This window comes from Carlito syrichta, unplaced genomic scaffold (genome assembly GCF_000164805.1).
Source record: "Carlito syrichta isolate Samal-C Ts95f unplaced genomic scaffold, Tarsius_syrichta-2.0.1 Scaffold171725, whole genome shotgun sequence".
Lineage (NCBI taxonomy): Eukaryota > Metazoa > Chordata > Mammalia > Primates > Tarsiidae > Carlito > Carlito syrichta.
Window position 1 is genome coordinate 35350 of NW_007115821.1, and position 10779 is coordinate 46128.

A 10779-nucleotide genomic window follows, 5' to 3' on the forward strand; every position below is an offset into this window, starting at 1 on the left:
GCATGAGGATGGATTTCACTCATTTACATGGTTGGCAAGTTTGAGCTGGCTGTTGGCTGAAGACTAGCCAGGATCGTGGACCGGGTCTCTGTTTCTGTTCATGTAGCCCTCTCCATTGGTTTCTTGGGGATTCTCATAGCATGGTGGCAAGTTTCCTAGGCTGAGCATCCAAGAACCTCGGGAGTCACATGACACTCTAGCCTGGGAAACAGAGTGAGACTTCGACTTAAAAAAAAAAAAAGAGGCGGGCACATAGACTCCTCTTCTCTTTTTAAAATGTTGTTTTTTTTTTTAGAGACTGGATCTCACTATGTTGCCCAGGCTGTTCTCAAACTCCTGACCCTCAAGCAATCGTCCCACCTCTGCCCCACCTCCAGACTTCACTCTTTGATGAGCAAATGTCAAGGTTTTAGGAAAGAACGTGAGACAAAAGATATTATCGTGGCCTTCTTTGGAAATGTAATTTTCCATCATACAGGTTGAAAGGAAGAAGCAATGAAGCATAAACATCCGGGCTTCTTGCTCATGAAATGTTCTTGTGTCTTCTGGATTTACTTGAGACTGGTCTTATCTATACCATTTACACCTGAAAAAAAAGTGTACATGCCTGAGTTTATGACTCGATGAGTCAGACAACACTAGATTCATGAGGGCATCTCAGGCCACATGGGTAACTTGGTGCCTACAGTCGAATGTTTGGGGCCCCACTACTGCCTAGTAGCAAGCCATAAAGAGTTTCTCAAAAGGAGAATAGTAATCTGTAGAGTATGACATAATGTTCCTCCAAAATCCCAAAGGTCTGAGCAGTGAATCATCTGTAGGAGCTTGACAGCGTCTCCATGTGGCATCCCTATCTCTCACAGACACTTTGAGCAACATATTGGTCAGGGGTCTCCAGAGAGACAGAACCAGTAGGATGGAGATATCTATATCTATATATTTATATCTCTATATCTATGTATATGGGGGGGGGAGAGAGAGAGAGAGAGATGACAAGAGACATTGTGGGAATTGGCTCACACAATTATGGAGGCTAAAAAATTCCAAAATGGACAGATCATCTCTCATCTGCAAGCTGGAGAACCAGGATAGCCAGTGGCATGGCTCAATTAGAGTCCAAAGACCTCAAAACCAAGAAACTGATGGTATAACTCTCAGTTCAAGCCAAAGACCTGAGAAACTGAGAGGCCACGGGTGCAAGTCCTAGTGTACAAAAGTCAGAGAACCTGGAGTTCTGATGTTCAAGGTCAGGAAAAGAAGGATGCTCCAGCTCCCAAAGACAGAGAGAATTCATCTTTCCTTTGCCTTTTTGTTCTCTCTGGGTTCTCAATCAGATGGTGCTTGTCCATGTTGGAGAGGATGAATCTTCCTTACTCAATCCACTGATTCAAATGCTAATCCCTTCCAGAAACACCCTCACAGACACACCCAGAAACAATGATTTACCAGCCTTCTGGGCATCCCTTAATCTAGTCAAGTTAACAACTAAAATGAATCATCACAAGCACCAACAGATCTTCTGGGTCACATGGCCCAAATGGTGGAGCAGCATGGGAGGCTGGGCTTGTTGCAAAGCTTTCACTTATTCCAGACCCTACTGATACCTGACAGTCTCTGGGCTGACTTAGTAAGTATGATGGAACAGCATAGCCAAATGAGGTAAGTGTTGCCTGCAAAATCCAAGGAGGCTTACAGACCATTATGCTTCTTTCTTGCAGGCAGGAGGGGCCAGATATAGAAACTTGCCCTTCATCTTGGAAGGGATATCTCAAAATGTCCCAGACCCCAGACCTGTGAACCCCTAGACATTTTACTGAGCTGGCAGACTCCTGAAATGTAGTAGAATTAATTTCCTATGCTCTGGTATGCAAGTGTCTCACCAAGGTCTCTCTTGCTCACCAGGTCCAATCCATATGACATCAGTAATAGAATGAACCAACCTAATGCTCTGTGGAATGGAAAGGCAATCCAGGTCCTTACAGACTAGATCAGGACAGAGGGCCTGAGAGGTGACTAGCCATGAGGCAGGACATTGAAGGTGTGTTGCTGGCTCTATCAACTGAAAGTAAACTCTGTCTGATACTCGTAATTAACCAATATGGGGCAGGGAATGCAGTCTCCAGATCAGTAGCTAAATAGCAGGTCCTAGAGATGTGTTAACTAAATTTAGAAATGAAACCATGGCTGAAACAGCAACACAATGGACATCACCACTGATGAAATGTACGATAATCCACTGTCATTGCTCAACACCCACCTGTCTTCTGCACAGGCCAAAAGGCAAGTTGAAGAGGGATATGATAAGAACCACCATCTCCTCAGATTCTTCCAAGTCCTTGATGGAGACACTGGTCTCTGCAATCCCTCCAGGAATGTGACATTGCTTTTGGTTCAAGACTTTCAGAGGTAGAGGCAGTCATGGTAGCTTCCACTACACCTTTTCTACCAAAATAGAGCTCATGCCATGAGTCAGGGAGCCAATGTGAGGATTTTGCCTGTTGTTGAATGTGTCTATGCCAATTACACATGCTGAAGAAGAAATGGCAAGCTCAGGTTGACCATTTGCCAATCCAGGAAATGGTGTGCATCAGAAGGCCTCTATAGTAATGTTTAAGGCACCATCATCCAGAGAGCAAACCATGCCAAAAATCACACCCACATCTTGACAGCAACAGAACTACAAAGAAACCTAAATGTGCAGCCTTGACAAGTCTCTCATGCCATGAGAGGGAAAGAATGTGCTCCTGAGACCTGGAATGGTGACCTTACATGATCTCACTAATGATCCACTTTCCCTTGAACCTATGGGTCTGCAGGAATGGTCCACCTCCTCTGGCTAGAATATAGCAGCTTCTTCTTGACTGAAAATCCTGTGTTTCAACCAAGATGAAAGCTAAAATACTTGCCCTCCCCAATCAGTCACCGCCTCTCCTGTGGCTATCAGATCAATAGCCACAGTCCAGTCACTGGCTAAGGATGTACAGGGCCAGCTATGAGAGGAAAGGGACTATGCACCAAAGAGCTGCAGGACCTGGAACAAGGAGAAAATATTCACTGGCAATGAATGTTAAGGAGGGAGAGGGGAATACAAGATTGAAAAGGGGGGGGGCATGGTAGCTCACACCTATAATCCCAACAATTTGAGAAGTGAAGTAGGACAATCACTTGAGCCCAGGAGTGCAGGCTGCAGCGAGCCATGATCATACCTGATCATACCATTGCACTCTAGCCTGAGTGACAGAGTGAGACTCTGCCCAAAAAAAAAAAAAAAAAGACTGATTAAGGAAGAGTTTGTTGATGTGGAGGATACTTCCATGACTCAGGGGGCAGAACCCTAGGGAGAAGGGTTCCTGGAGCCAGCTCCAGCTGGAGGGGGTCCTGGAAGTTTGGAAGAAACGATGGTGCCCATAAATAAAGGTGACATCCTAGAAAGGTGTTGGGGCAGAGTACAGAGGAAGGCATCAGAAAGCTCCTTGTGTAAGACCTGAGGACCCACTGGTGAGAAAGAGCCCAGAGGTTCTTCCTTTCATTAAGTGATATGGGCCAGGGCCAGAGTTCATGCCTGCAGTCCCAGCACTTTGGGAGGCTGAGGCAGGAGGATCCTCTGAGCCCAGGAGTTCAAGACCAGCCGGGGCAACATAGTGAGATCTCATTTCTAAAAAAAATTTGTTTTTAAAGTGATACAAAATGAGTTAGTAAGAGAGCCATTGTCATCACTGAGAACCTCAGTACAGGCTGTTCTGTGGGACCAGATGGCAAGTCTTAACTGCCAAAGGCAAGTGGGTACAATGACCCTAATGGGCAGCAAGGCTGGAATGGCCACCAGGAGGACTTGACTCCCAGGGACCAGTTATACTGACTAATAGGTCATGGTTCCTAGGCACCAAAGAGATAGGCAGACAACAAAGAAGTGGTAAGTGTGTATTTAGATGCTCTGATAAGATATATGTGCTCCACAGGGTAAGGAGTCTACAAAGGCCAGGCATGGTGGCTCAAGCCTGTGATCCCAGAACTTTGGGAAGCCAAGATGAGGGGATTGCCTGAGTCCATGGGTTCGAGAACAGACCGGGCAACTTGGCGAGACCTCATCTCTACAATAAATAAAAAAATTAGCCGTGTGTGGTAGTGCGCGCCTGTAGTTCAGGCTATTTGGAAGGCTGAGGCGGAAGGGTTGCCTGAGCCCAGCAGGTCAATGCTGGGGTGGCCGTGAGTGTGTCACTGCACTTCAGACTGGGTGACAGAGTGAACTCCAACTCAAAACAAACAAACAAACAAACAAACTCTACAAAGATTCAGCAGCCAACTATGCTAAGGAAGTATGTAGGAACCAATACCGGGGATGCAGGAAGCTAGGTCAAGGCCAGGTTGTTGCAGCCAGCACCTCCCATCACTAAAAAGAGGCAGAGGACAGACACGCTGGCTCACACCTATAATTCCAGCACTTTGGGAGGTGGAGGTGAGAGGATTGCCTGAGTTCACGGGTTCGAGATCAGCCTAGGCAACTTGATGAGACATTGTCTCTACAATAAATAAAAAAATTAGCTGGGCGTGATGGTGCATGCCTGTAGTTCCAGCTACTTGGAAGGCTGAGGCGGAAGGATCACCTGAGTCCATCAGGACGAGACTGCCATGGCCATGAGCATGCCACTGCACTCCAGCCTGGGCAACAGAGTGAGACTCTGACTCAAAAAAAAGAAAGAAAGAGTCACAATACTTGGTAAGCCTCTTTGTTAACATTGTTTAATTGAGAACAAACATTTATTGAGCAAAAATTAAAGTACCGGTTGCCATTAGGAGCTTCAGAAAACTGGAAAATAGTGCTGGAATGGTGTTGGCTCTTTGCAGATCCCTTTCACACTCCTGGCCCTCATCTCATTTCTGCAAAGTCTCTGAGAAGAGGTGAGGGCATGCCAAGTGACTTGCTCATAGTCACTGAGGGGTTCCCAACTTGACCTCCAGTTGACAAGTGAGAAGGTCTTGGGCATAATTTGTGTCTCTTGTTCTCAAAACTGGGGTCAGAGGCTGGGTGCAATGGCTCACACCTATTATCCCAGTGCTTTAGGAGGTTGAGAAGAAAGAATCACTTGAGACCAGGAGTTCGAGACCAATCTGGGCAACATAGTGAGACCCCATTACTGTAATGAATGAATGAATGAATGAATGAATGAATGAATAGTGCCTACCCCTGTAGTCCTAGTTACTCTGGAGGCTGAGACAGGGGGATCGCCTCAACCCAGGAGTTGGAGGCTGCAGTGAGCCAGGATTACACTCCAGCCTGGGTGACAGAGTGAGATCCTGGCTCTAGAACAAACAAAACTGTGGTGAGGTGCTGTGGAGGCCACAGATGTGTGAGGGCTTTGTAGCTGTTTTTCTGGAGGACCAAGGGGCATTTACAGAAGTGGGGCATGGGGAGCATGGGGTCCCGGGGAGAATCTGCTCTAGGGCCATCCTTTCAGCTCTCGGACTCGCTCTGTGTCTCCTGCAGAAGGACCAGCAGGCTGAGACCCAGTCCTGCCTCACGGGGGATGATTCCTGGTGAGGTGGGACAGGCTGGGAGCTGGGTGGACAGGTGTGGGGGATGTTTTTAGCTCTGGGCAGGTTGGGATGGTGGGTGTGAGGCCAACAGGCAGCCTGCCTCGCTGCAGCCCTCCCCTCTCCTTCCCCTCGCAGAGTCCCTCCTTCCCATCACACACGCTTTTGACATGTGTGATGCTGATGGTGGTGGGGACATCAGTGTTAAGAAATTGGGCACACTGATGAGGTTGCTGGGCCACTTACCAAAGAAGAGTTGGACACGATTATTGAGAAGGTGGATGAGGATGGTGAGTAGGTGGCCCTCCAAGGCAGGGGATGGTGGGGAGCAATGGCTTCGGGGTTCAGGCTCCATCTACCACCTGCCCCCTTCAGGCAGTGGCACCGTGGACTTTGAGTTCTCAGTCATGAGAATGTGCCAGATGAAAGAGGACTCCAAGGGAAGAGCAAGAAGGAGCTGGCAAGTGTTCTCACATCTTTGATAGGTGCATTGGGGGTCTGGGAACTGAGGGAATGCATGGGGGTTCACAGGGGGGGCATGAGAAGGGGATCATCAACCATGGCCAGGACAGCTCACTCAGGACCTGAACCCTGCCCTGTCCCTTGGCACCAAGAAATGCAGGCAGCATATGTGCTCCAGAGAGTAAAGAATTAAACCCTGCAAAGATTCAGAAATCAGCTATGCGAATAAAATACTTAGGTACCAGTGGCATAGGGCATACAGGAAGATAGTCAAGGACAGGTTATTGCACCCAGCAATTCCCACCACTGGGAAAGAGGCACAGGCCTGACATGGTGTCTCATGCCTGTAATCCCGGCATTTTAGGAGGCTGAGGCACGAAGATCATTTGAGGCCGGGAGTTCAAAACCAGCCTAGCCAACATAGCAAGACCTCATCTCTATTTAAAAAATTTAAAAATTAGCCAGGCATGGTGGCAGGTGCCTGTAGTTCCAGCTACTCAGGAGGCTAAGGTGGAAGGATCACCTGGGCCCAGGAGGCCAAGGCTGTGATGAGCTATGATCATGCCACTGCCCTCCAGCCTGGGCGACAGAGTGAGAACCAGACTCAAAGGAAGAAAGAAAGAAAGAAAGAAATTTAAAACACATTGGATTAAACTAATTCCAAGTATCTTTAATATGTTAACTATTGTTAACATATTAAATATGTTAAATATTATCTATTGTTAATATGTTAACTCAGTACTGTCTTTCTAAATATGAGAATATCCAGCACCTGTCAAGGTAAAACTCACAATATCTGTAGTTCCAGTTGCTGAGGTGGAAGAATTGCCTAAGCCCAGCAGGCTGAGGCTGCAGTGGCTGTAAGCATGCCACTGCACTCCAGCCTGGGCGACAAGAGTGAGACTCCAACTCAACAAAACAAAACAAAAGTCACAACACCGGGCATTTAATAAAAAATTATGCAGCTGCAAAGAAGAAGGAAAATATGACCCACAAGAATGAAAATCAATCAGCCAAGTTGGACAGAAAGCTTGCCTGCCTGTGCTTTCCAGAACTTCCGGCTACCTGAGCTGGGCATTTGCTTTCTCCTGTTTCCTCCTCAAACTCCAGCTGCATATTCAGTGAACAGAGGGCAAGTGGTGGTCCTCACCTTGATCAACCCCCTGACACCTGTGCTTGGCTGTGGTGGCAACTCCTGAACTGGGATCAAGATTGTCGTGGGCCTCTGAGCCGGCAGCACCTCATCACCTGCCACCCTGTCCATCCCTCGTGGGGCTCTGGGTGTCCAGGTGTGGGTTTGTGTGCAGCACTGCACACTGCTCCAGTTATCGCACCCTGGGCGGGTCCATCAGCATGTGTTCCCACCTCTACACGTGTCTGCTCCCTGGTGAGGTTGAACACTTAGCCTGTCTTTACATTGTCTCACGGCCGGTGCATTCTGCCCACGTGTGCTAAATTACAGCAGCCCATGTATTGTGAATGCTTCCCTAACAGCCCCTGGTCTTGGCCTCTGTGTTGGTTATTTTGTGTTGTCCAAAAATGCATATTTCCAATGAACCAAAGTTATTGAAATTTTATATAACTTCAGTCCTTAGTACCTTCTACTTTTGGGATAAATATCTGATGTTGTTTTTCAACTACTTTTTCTATGACTTACTTTGTGTAAGAGTGTGTATGTGTGTGTGTATGTGTACATGCACGCACGCACACACACTGTCTTAGTCCATATGGTAGTTTGTTGGTTCTCTATATTACTTTCCAGTTGCCTCTATGGTATTCATTACAGAATTCTTCCTTTTCCTGCTGCTTGTTGATATGTTTCTCATATAGTAAATATTTCTGGAAAGAAGACTCAGAAATAACACAAATAATAAACTTAGAAAAAGATATTAAAACAGATATATTACATATGGTCAAGAAGGCAGAGAGACACAAACGCATTAATGGAAAACATGAGTGATGTAAAAAGAGCCAAATAGAACTTCCAGAAATAAAAACAAAATATGTCTCAGGACCAGAGGCAGTGGCTCACACCTGTAATCCTGGCACTTTGAGTGACTGAGGTGGGAGGATAACCAGAGGCCAGGAGTTCAAGCACAGTTGGGTAATAAAGCAAGACCCCATCTCTTCAAAAAATAATTTTAAAACACTTAGTTGGACATGTGGCTTGTGCTTATAGGCCTAGCTACTCAGGAGGCTAAAGTGGAAGGATCTCTTAAGGCCAGGAGTTTGAGACTGTAGTAAGCTATGATCATGCCACTGCACTCCAACCCAGGCAACAGTGAGACTCTGTCTCTAAAAATATTAAAAATATTAAAAATAAGAAGAAATGAACAACCCAATTTGGTTAAAATATTTAAACAGATATTTCACCAAAGAGGATATATGGATAGTAAATAAGCACATGAAAAGATGTTGTATTAGTAATTAGGGAAATGCAAATTAAAACCACAATAAGACACTTACTAGAATGCCTGAAATTAAAGAAGTTTTAGTGAGGATGTACAGAAACTAAAACTCTAATACACTGCTGCTGGCAACATAAAGTGGCAAAACAACTTTGGAAAATACTTTGGCAGTTGCTCAAAAAGTTAAACATAGATTCCCAGATGAACCAGTTTTTCACCATTACATATTTATTCAAGAAAAATCAAAGAAGGTTGAACATGGTGGCTCAGCCTATAATTCCAGCACTTTCGGAGGTCGAGACAAGAGGATTGCCTGAGCCCAGGGGTTCAAGATCAGCCTGGACAACTTGGTAAGGCCTCATCTCTACAATAAATCACAAAAACTTAGCCAGCCATGGTGATGTGAGTCTGTAGTTCCAGCTCCTTGGAAGGCTGAGGCGGAAGGATCGCCTAAACCCAGCAGGCTGAGGCTGCAGTGGCCATAAATGTACCACTGCACTCCAGCCTGGGCAATAAGAGTGAAACGCCAACTCAAAAAAGAAAAAAGAAAAGAATATAAACATTGTCCACAAATATACATAGAAAATTCTTAAGTTATTTTTATTTTGACAAATAAAAAATGTATATATTTATGGTGTATAAGATGTTTTAAAATATGTATACATTGTGAAATGGCTATTAGTCATTAACAAATGCATTATGTCGCATACTTATTTATTTGTGGTAATGTGATAAAATATGAAATATATTTGGCCCTTATCCTGTCTTTATTCTGTATATATCTTTATGTTGTCACATGGAATTTTCTGACAGGAGTGCCTTTTGAAATACACTAGTCCCTTCTGATCACATTTGAATTGATGATATAAGGTAGATAGCTTCAAGATGGGGCTGGTGGGCCAGGCATCGTGGCTCACACCGGTAGCCCCAGCTTTTGGGAGGCTAAGGCAGGAGAACCGTTTGAGGCCAGGAGTTCAAGACCAGCCTAGGCAACACAGCAAGACCTCGCCTCTACAAAAAAAAAAATACAAAAATAGTTAGCCAGGCGTGCATGGTGGTGCATGCCTGTAATCCCAGCTACTCAGGAGGCTGAGGTGGAAGGACCTCTAAGCCCTAGATATCGAGGCTGCAGTCAGCCGTGATTGTGCCACTGTACTCCAGCCTGGCCAACAGAGTGAGACTAACAACTCAAAAAAAAACCAAAAAAAGAGCAAGTTCAACTAATAATCACATTAAAAATACAAAAAAGCAAAAACCTCAACTATATAATTTCTCTGTATCTAACTTAAAAGGCGCTTAAAAGGATACTCATACAACAAATAATTGTTATTCCTATGGAGTGGAAATAGAGAGATGGGATTATGGGGAATTTTTACCTTTTTACTCTGTTTAGGCCCATATACTTTTAATTTAAAAGACAGCGAGCCTTCATTACATTTGTAAATCTGAAAAATGTACTAATTGTTTTCTTAACCGCTTGATCCTATGAGCTCATATCCAGCTTAGATGCCTGAAATGTTAAGACAACAAATGTACTTATTTATATAACATTAGCAATAGCTCCCATATGGTTTGGGCTTTGTGCAGAGCTGCATTCAGATAATCATGATCCAAAATCTAGAAAGAAATTACAAAGTGGTTCCAATTTTTACTAGCATCCACTCAGAGTATATTAACGCTTTCTTCACCACTCTACAGTAGCTTCTCTTAAGACCTTCTCATTCTAATTTTTTTTAGTCCAGGGTCTCAGTCTGTCACCTAAGCTCATCATAGCCTCAACTCCTATGGTCAAGTGATCCTCCTGTCTCAGCCTCTTGAGACTTTCTCATCCAAAATGCCCAACCCCTTTTCAGCCACATCACCACTGCCCTTTTCTTAGCGTTTTGTTTTGTTTTTTGAGTAGGAGTCTCATTCTATCACCCAGGCTGGAGTGCAGTTGGCATGCTCCTGGCAACTGCAGCCTCGACCTGCTGGGCTCAGGCCCTCTTTATGCCTCAGTCTTCCAAGTAGCTGGAACTACAGGCGAGCGCCACCATGCCCAGCTCATTGTTGGATTTATTGCAGAGACAGGGTCTTGCCATGTTGCCCAGGCTGGTCTGGAACCCCTGGGCTCAGGCAATCCTCTCGCCTCTGCCTCCCAAAGTGCTGGGATTACAGGTATGAGCTGCTGCTTCCTTAGTCTTTTTTATTAGTTTACATAGATATTCTTCCAAGTCTCAGGATTTTCTGTAGTAACAGGTCATCATATTCTGCTTCTCAAAAGATCCAAGAACCAGGTTGGTGAAGACTCTTCTTTAGTCAGGGGTGGTGAAAAGATGGGGAACAGCTTGGCCCCACTCACATATTGATAGTATCTATTTCTCCAAATTTAGGAATT